Below are 8,555 nucleotides of genomic sequence, written 5' to 3' on the forward strand. Positions count from 1 at the left end.
TGCCGGGCCGATTGGTTACTAGGCTTACCGCTTACCATATTTCACGGCATGTGGCTAGTACTTTCAAACGCTTAACTACCACTACCACACACTGTGACCTTAACCAAATTCATCAACACAAACGGGGTATCATTTCTTTCCAAGATACTACACATAACCCTGTCCGTCATCCTTATAGTGAGTGCAGTATTGTAAGCAACCAATTCCTACATCGCGCGAGTGACCGGAAATCACTCGACTTCTACCGGTCCTATTAGCATAGCACTAGTCGGACTCAAGTTCTAATATTCAGTACATCGGTTCCTAGGAATATGCAACTAGGGTTTCCAGACAATCCCTAAGAACTTAATGCACAAGTATATATATATAAATTTAGATTGCAGTGTAAATAAGTAGTGGGTTTATGTGCGGGGCTTGCCTTGCTAGGCTAGGGTCAGAGACGTTAACAAATTCTTTCAAACTCGAGTTCGGGGCTTCAGTTAAATCTCCGACGACGTTTCCGGGGTCTTCAGAGATTTCCACTTCGGATTCCAGAAGAATCTGATAGTCTCCATCGGCGAGAAGCGTCGAGTCTACATATGATGTAAATGATGCAGTTTAGAAAATGCATAGACTTCTATTCTTTTTCACGATAAAGTTGCAATCCAACGAAATTAACATTACATACTAGCAAACAACACCATTTTCCTTTACTGGGCAGTCATTTATCGGGTATTAACCAATTTACCTAGTTACATTAAGTAACATGGTTGGTTACCCTAAACATTTAACTAACTGCATGAGGTAGCATGTTTGGTTATCTTAAACAATTAAACTAATTACATTTAATAACTTTATTTATTTGACTACCTAATTATCTTTAATAACCCTATGTTATTATTTAATTATGGACCTACTTTGATTAATTAGGAATATAGTAATATTATATCATGTTCCATTTATTTTGGTTGTTCTACACCTGATCATAGGTTGAGAATTTGTGAACATATTACACTACTCAAGAACAAAACCTCAAAATATTTTTATAATTTTTCATGAACTAGAGCTATTGTTCATGAATTTTCGTTGAAAATAACCACAAATTCATAACTTGGTGTATAACCTACTATTAATCCTAATATTTTTACTATGGATTATATATGCAAACAGGAAGTTAGAGCTACACATGGGACATACAACCCAAGTTCCGAAATTCAGCACAACACATGCATATAACATGAGATACAAATAAAACACTCATTTCCTAATATTTAATCTACATAAGAAAATACACACATACAGCTCAAACTCACTATATAAAATAGACGAATTTAACTTAAGGATTCAAACAAAATTGGTTTGGCATTTTTCTTAATTTTCTATAATTTTCTACACATTTTTGAAGTTCACAGCTTTTGAATTGGGGGGGTTCTGGAATCTTGCAGGGAGACCCTTAGAACTTTTGAAATCTTTTCAAATAGGCCCTTGGCTCATCGGGGAAGAAGGCAGGAGCATCGCCGGCCAAATTCCGGCGAGGGAAACGATGGGGGGTGGAGAAGGACTAGCCCACGAGCACTAGGAGCTCAAGGCGCGTCCAGGGGTAGGCTTAGGAGGCAGAGGGGATGGCCGGAGATGGGGTTCCCACGGCGGCCGAGGCGGCGGCGCGGAGGAGCTCGTCAGCGAGGGGCTTCTCGGCGAGGAAGGCGGCCAAGCTCGGGTCTGCTAGCTGCAGTAGGAGGAGGGGAAGCTATTGGGGTGGTCGGATTGGACGGAGAAGGGGCGAAGGTAGAGGTTCGACGGCGACAGAAGCTTACCGGCGAGACGGTAACGGTGGCGGGGTGGTTCGGGTGGAAATCCGGCCACGGGGAGTGGCTTGGGAGCGTCAGTGAGGTGAGGAGAAGCTTCCCAGGGGGTTGTAGTGGGCAATGGGAGGCGGACGACGGCGGCCCACGGCGGACAGAGGATCGCTGGAGTGGAAGAAGGAGGCGGCGGTGGTGTTCTAGGCTGTGGGCGAGTGAAGAGCAAAAGAGGGAGTGGAATGGGGAGAGAAGGAGCTGGTGAAGCTCTTGAGCTAGAAGAGAGGGGGTGAGGGGGCGTGCACTGGCGGCTGCTGCGGCGGTGAGGTGGCGGACGGCAGAGCCACGGGGCGGCGTGGCACGCGCATGAGAGGGCCAGCGAGGAGGAGCTAGGGCAGTGGCCGGGTTGGGGGTGACGCGTGTAGGCGAAGGCAGCAGGAGGTGGCGCCGGGGAGGAGTTGGAGCAGCGGTGAGCGACTCTGATGACCGGCGGCAGAGGAGCAGAGGAGCAGGGCAGGTGCCAGAGGAGGTGCCAGAGGAGGAAGAAGAGGGAAGGGGGTCCGAAGGACTTCCCTGGAATTTGTAAAAATCTCAGGGACCTCACTGTAAACTGAATTTTTCCACTGATCCGAAGCTCTAATGAGGAAATGACCAAAATAGAAGTTGTAGAGTTTTTCAAATCCTACAACTTTGCTTTAGGGCTCAAGTTCAGAAACCTAAAGTACACAGCTTTATTTTACAGCTTTGCACTCAAATCAAACTTAAATAAGTTTTTTCCTTATTAAGGTAAATTTCTTATAACTTTGGACCTAATTGCAAGTATTTATGACATGTCATGATGATTTGCACCTATTTACCTTTTAGCCCTTAGTAACTTTGAAAGTTACTTTTATAATTCAACTACCTGCATAAAAGGACTTGCACTTTTGTAAAATTACATAAATACCCTTATTTTCATAACTTTACTAAATTTTTACACAATTCAATCCACACCAAACATTCTTCCTATTGGCTTGCTCTATTTAAAACCTAGGGTGTCACAGGCTATGGCCTTGAATTTTTGTGGGTAAGCTTACTTCTAACAGATGAGCTTACCATGAATTTTTCATAAATTTCTGAAATCAGAGATTAAAGCATTTGAATTAAGTTCAAATTTCAAGTTTAAATTCAAACCTTAGGCAAAATAGTGCCATAAATTCTTGAAAGATTTACTATGAACTACTCAATTATAGAACATCACATGGTAAATAGATCTATGCATGAAAACCTTAGTAACATGCTTGAATAGATTTAAACCATTTCAAGCTTGATTTGCATAAGTTTAAATTAGTTCAAGCTAGGATTCAGCGTTGCAAGTGAAATTTGCACACAAGCTCACTCATACCCTAAACAGGATACTCACCAAAATTCACAAGCAATAGAGCTAGCATGCAAATGTTATACTCAAGACACCCTTTTGCTAAACTTTAAAATAACTCTAACAACATTTTGTTTCAAACTGAACTCCAATAACAAAAGTTGTAGAGCTAGATTTCTAGAGTACAACAAAACTAGTTTGGTAATTTTTAGACTTTTCTACAAATTCCTATGGATTTTCAAAGTTGGCTATTTTGAAAAGGGGGGTACTGATTTTCCACAGAAAGGCCCCTAGAAAGATTTGAATCCTTGCAATTGGGTCCTTGGCTGGATTAAACAAAGAAGCCGATCGACAGCGACCAAATTCCGGCGAGGGGGCTCACCGGTGGTGAGGGGAAAGTGGGGGAAAAGGTTCAAGAGCTCACGGCGGTCACAGGGGTGGTCGGTGTTGAGGAAGAGAGGGACTGAGGCGGCGTGTCGACGGCGAACAGGGGCGGGTGGCGGGGCTCCGAGGGGCGGCGATGGTGTTCCCGTGGCCAGAGGGCAGGAGAGCAGCGGGGAAGTAGCTAGAAAGCTTCCTCAAGATGATGTGGTGCTGGTGGTGTGTTTGGCAGGGACTGAGAGGCAACGGAATGTCGGGTCGACGGCGAGACCGAGCGGCGACGGAGCTCGAGCTCACCGGCGCGGTGGTCCGGCTGCTCTAGTGCGGGAAATTGAAATTGGGCGGGTCTGTGAGCATCAGTGGGTTGCGGCGGTGCTACTGGAGCATTGGATCACGGGTGGGAGGTGGCAGAGGCGGCTGACAATGGCGAACCGAGGTAGCGGCGTAGCTCCGGCGAGGAGTAGTCAAGCAGAGGAAGGAAGGAGAAGCAATGCGGCATGGGGAATGGGTAAAAGAAGTTGAGAGGAACTCCTGGGCAAGTTTTAAGGCCAGAGGAAGCACTACACATGCGAAGCAGCTGCTGGCAAGCTCGGCGGCGCGCGTGGCGGCTTGGGCGGTGGCGGCACGATGTGGAGGGGCAGGGAGAGGGCCAGCGCGGGGTGGTGAGGGGTGGGCGCAGTGCTGGAGGGGCACGTGGCGCGGAGAAGAGCGACGCGGGGCAGCTGGAGCTCGGGAAAATGGCCGGCGAAGGCGGCGGGGTCGGGCGCAGAGAGAAACAGAGAGAGGAGGGGCTGGAGGTAGACGATTTGGGGATCTTGCTGCAATTTTTCGAAAGTGCAGGGACTCCACTATAAATCCAAAACAACTTTCAAACCATAGCTTAAATGTAAATGTGCCCAAAATCAAAAGTGTAGAGCTTAACAAGATCTACAACTTTGCTTTAAGGGTCAATTTCAAAAGAGTTAAGGATTTGAATCTAATTTAAAATTTGGCAAAAGTTTAAACTTCGGAGATAACCTATTTAAATTCTACACTCCACTTGAATTCTTAAGGTAGTTTCACTTCTCATAAAGGTTTAAAAGTAAGTACCTGCTTCTTGGAAAATAACCCTTTACATATTTTGATTTTACCTACCATTCTCACCCATTTTGCATCAAAGGACCTAAATTTTCCAGAATTACAAAAATACCCTTTTGCCTTTATATTAAAGTTTTTAACACACATACACAAGATCAAAGATACACACTTTATACTAGAATCTAGTGTGTTTTAATTCTAAGTGCCTGAATGTCACAGCCTTCCCCCCTAAAAATGAATGTCATCCCGAGATTCCGAAATAGGATGGAATCGGACGATCAAATTTGGGAGTTGGTTTGAAGAAAGTCTGAAAAGTTTTGCTGAAGATATGACTCGGTTTCCCAAGTTGCTTCTTCTTTAGTGTGATGGTCCCACTGAATTTTGAATATCCTGATGGTTTTTCTTCTAGTACTTCTCTCTTTGGTGTCTAGTACTTTGATCGGATGCTCGGTATAAGATAGATCCGGTTCAATTTCGATGGCTTGGTAATCGATGATCTTGGTAGGAATTTTGACGCACTTCCTAAGTTGAGATGTATGGAATATATCATGAATGGCCGCTAGTTGAGGAGGAAGTTGAAGACGATAAGCTACGGGTCCACAAATTTCGATGATTTCAAAGGGTCCAATATATCGAGGGGCAAGTTTCCCTTTTATGCCAAACCGTTGAATACCTCGAGTAGGAGATACTCAAAGATATACGAAGTTTCCAACCTGGAACTGTAATGGTCTACTTCGTATGTCAGTGTAGCTTTTCTGTCGAGATTGAGCCGCTTTTAGATTATTTTGAATAGTCTTCACCTTTTCTTCTGCTTCAGTGACAAGGTTGGTGTAGGATCGAGATGGTGGACTAGAGGGGGGGTGAATAGTCCTTTCTAAAACTAATTGCGCCGGCTAACCGAAACTTATGCGGAATTGAAACTATTCGCTTAGCCAAGACTTCACCCCTCTAACTATGACTCTAAGGCACTTCCAAAAAGATCCTACACAAAGCAAATGGAGTGCCAAGCTAGTAAGAGCTCTCCTAACAATTCTAATGCCAAGCCACACAAGTCTAAGCACTAGTACTTTACAAACAAGGGGAGCTCCTACACAATTCTAATGGGCAATAGCACAAAGCCAAACCTAAGCTCACTAGATGCTCAAGGACAAGGATACACAATACAAACTCAAGAGCTCAACTTGCTTAGCTACACAATCTAAGCAAGAGCAACTAATTAAACTACACAAGCTAACTAGTTACACTATGATCTCTACTTCTAGCTACACAAGCAAGAAGATGATTAGCAAGCTACACAAACTAACTAAACACTAGAGAGCAACTACACAAGCACAAGATATATATGAATGTAAATATAAGGCTTGTGATTTGGAGAATGCAAACCACCGAGAAGAGTAGACAAGATCGACACGGTGATTTTTATCCCGAGGTTCACTTGGTTGCCACCAAGCTAATCCCCGTTGAGACAAGCTCCAAGGTTGCCGCCGATCCTCCTGCTAGTGGTGACTCTCAAGTCACACTCTCCCACGTGGAGTGCTCACACCGAGCTCTAGCACATGATCCGGACGAACCACTTGTTGCTCTTCACGTCTCGCTCAACTAGAGTTGCTCTTCGCGGCTCCCGCGGGGTGAGCACAATACCCCTCACAATCTCTTCTCCGGAGCACCACACAATCTTCTTGCGGGCTTCAACGGAGCCTCTTCCCACCAAGCCGTCTAGGAGGTGGCAACCTCCAAGAGTAACAAGCACACCGGCTTGCAACACGATCACCTAGTGCCACTCGATGCAATCTCTCAAAGCAATCGCACTAGAATCGCTCTCTCACTCAATTGGATGATCACTATCAAGTTAGAGTGAGTAGAGGGCTCTCAAGCACTCTCACACATGGACACCAAGTCCCCAAGGTGCTCAGCACCCTCAAATGGCCGGCCACACCCTCTATTTATAGAGGGAGGCCCCAAACTAGCCGTTACACTCAAATCCCGAGAAAACAGAGATTTCGCGGACTGTCCGCCTCACAGAAACCGGACCGTCCGCCATTCAAAACCAACGGCTAGAACAACAATTATTATGTGTCAGAGTCGACCGTTAGAGCCCCGGCGGACTGTCCGCTCCCCTGGGGCGGACTGTCCGCGGTTCAAAACTTCAAACCAACCGATTTGCAAACATCTCTGACTAAATCTGGAAGTGACCGGTGGACTGTCCGCACCCCATGGGCGGACTGTCCGCAGTTCAAAAAGTGAGCACACACAGAAACCGTAGTGTTTCTGTCCCAGAATTTTCAGTAGGAGGCGGACCGTCCGCCCCCAAGGACCGGACGGTCCGCAGTTCATTTTGGACACCCAAGATAGAACTACCAAGAATCTGCGCCCGTTTCAGCTTTTAATTGCGGACCGTCCGCCCCCATGGACCGGACGGTCCGCAGTTCATTTTGGACCACCAACAGAGCCAAAAACGGCTCTGTTAGAGCACATCCGGGATAACGGCGGACCGTCCGCCCCCCATGGGCGGACCGTCCGCAGGTCTATTTCCAGCAGAAATGTATCTCGGTAAAACGGCCATAACTCTTAGCTCCGATGTCCAAATTAGGTGATCTTGGACTCTATGGAAAGCTAATTCAGAGGGAAACATAACCCAACTGAATACTTGGTCCAAAACATAATGGATCAAAGCAGTATTCCACTCCAAGAGACAACCTAATTTCCGGAGAAAACCGAAAAACCTTTCTTGCTTCCCAAAGTTGATCAACATCAACTCCAACTCTTTCTCCTTTGCAAAAGTGCCAACACCACCACGTGAACAACACCATGTGCATGTGTGTTAGCATTTCACAATCATTTTCAAAGGATTTTCACTTGATCTCACCACGCCACTCGATCCTAGCAACATCGCAATGTTAGATCGCTCAAGTGGCACTAGATGACCGATATGCAAACAAGTTTGCCCCTCTTGATAGTACGGCCATCTATCCTAAATCCGGTCATGCACTTCTCTACACAACCTTTGACCGGTGAAATGAAATGCCCTACAAGTCATACCTTTGCCTTGCGCATTTCATTTCATTTTCCCAAATATTGATGCCGCACAAGCACCAAATTCCATCAAGCCTTTTGATCATCTTCATAAGTCAACACTTGGCTTGATCTTCCTTGAATGATATGATCCACTCCATATCATCACATGACCTCTTTGGTCCATCGATCTTGACCTTGCTCGCTCTTCACCGTTGCCTCGGTCCATCGGCGCCAAATCTTGCTCAAGCTTCACCGCCTCGCGGTCCCTCGCTTCAAAGCCTTGACTTGCCCTTCTCCATTGCAACCGGTCCATCAAGCCAAGCCTTGTCTTGATCTTCTCCATTTTGGTCACATAACTCCATGTTATGTCTCATATGCAATGAGCTCCTCGATCACACTATATGAGCATAGCATCAACCCTTAGCCATTTCTCCTCCATGGCACATGTTGCTCATACTAGTGTCTTTGTGTGGACTAATCTCCTGTGTATCTCAACATAAACACTTATTAGTCCACCTAAGTTGTCCATCAATTACCAAAACCAAACAAGGGCCTTTCAATCTCCCCCTTTTTGGTAATTGATGACAACTCTACAAAGATATGGAAATTAAGCATATTCCAAGCTAGCACTTTACACACGTGTAAATAGCTAACTTGGTTTGGATTTTATGTTTCTTATCCATCATTAAGACCACTTGTGGAAGATTGGATAAGCACCATAAAGATCCGACTTGGTAGTGATAACTCCCCCTACATGTGTGCTCAAGAGATTTAATTTTTAGACTCACACACATGCATAATTATGAAATTTGTGGGATTTTTATCACTACTAAGTGATGCTAAGGTATATAGGATAAACCTTTGAAGCGTGATAACAATTTGAGTTGCATCCTTGAAATTCATTCCTTAGCATCAATGAGTAACTAGACATTCATCAAAAACTCAAGACA

This window comes from Panicum hallii, chromosome 9, assembly GCF_002211085.1.
Source record: "Panicum hallii strain FIL2 chromosome 9, PHallii_v3.1, whole genome shotgun sequence".
NCBI classification, from domain to species: domain Eukaryota; kingdom Viridiplantae; phylum Streptophyta; class Magnoliopsida; order Poales; family Poaceae; genus Panicum; species Panicum hallii.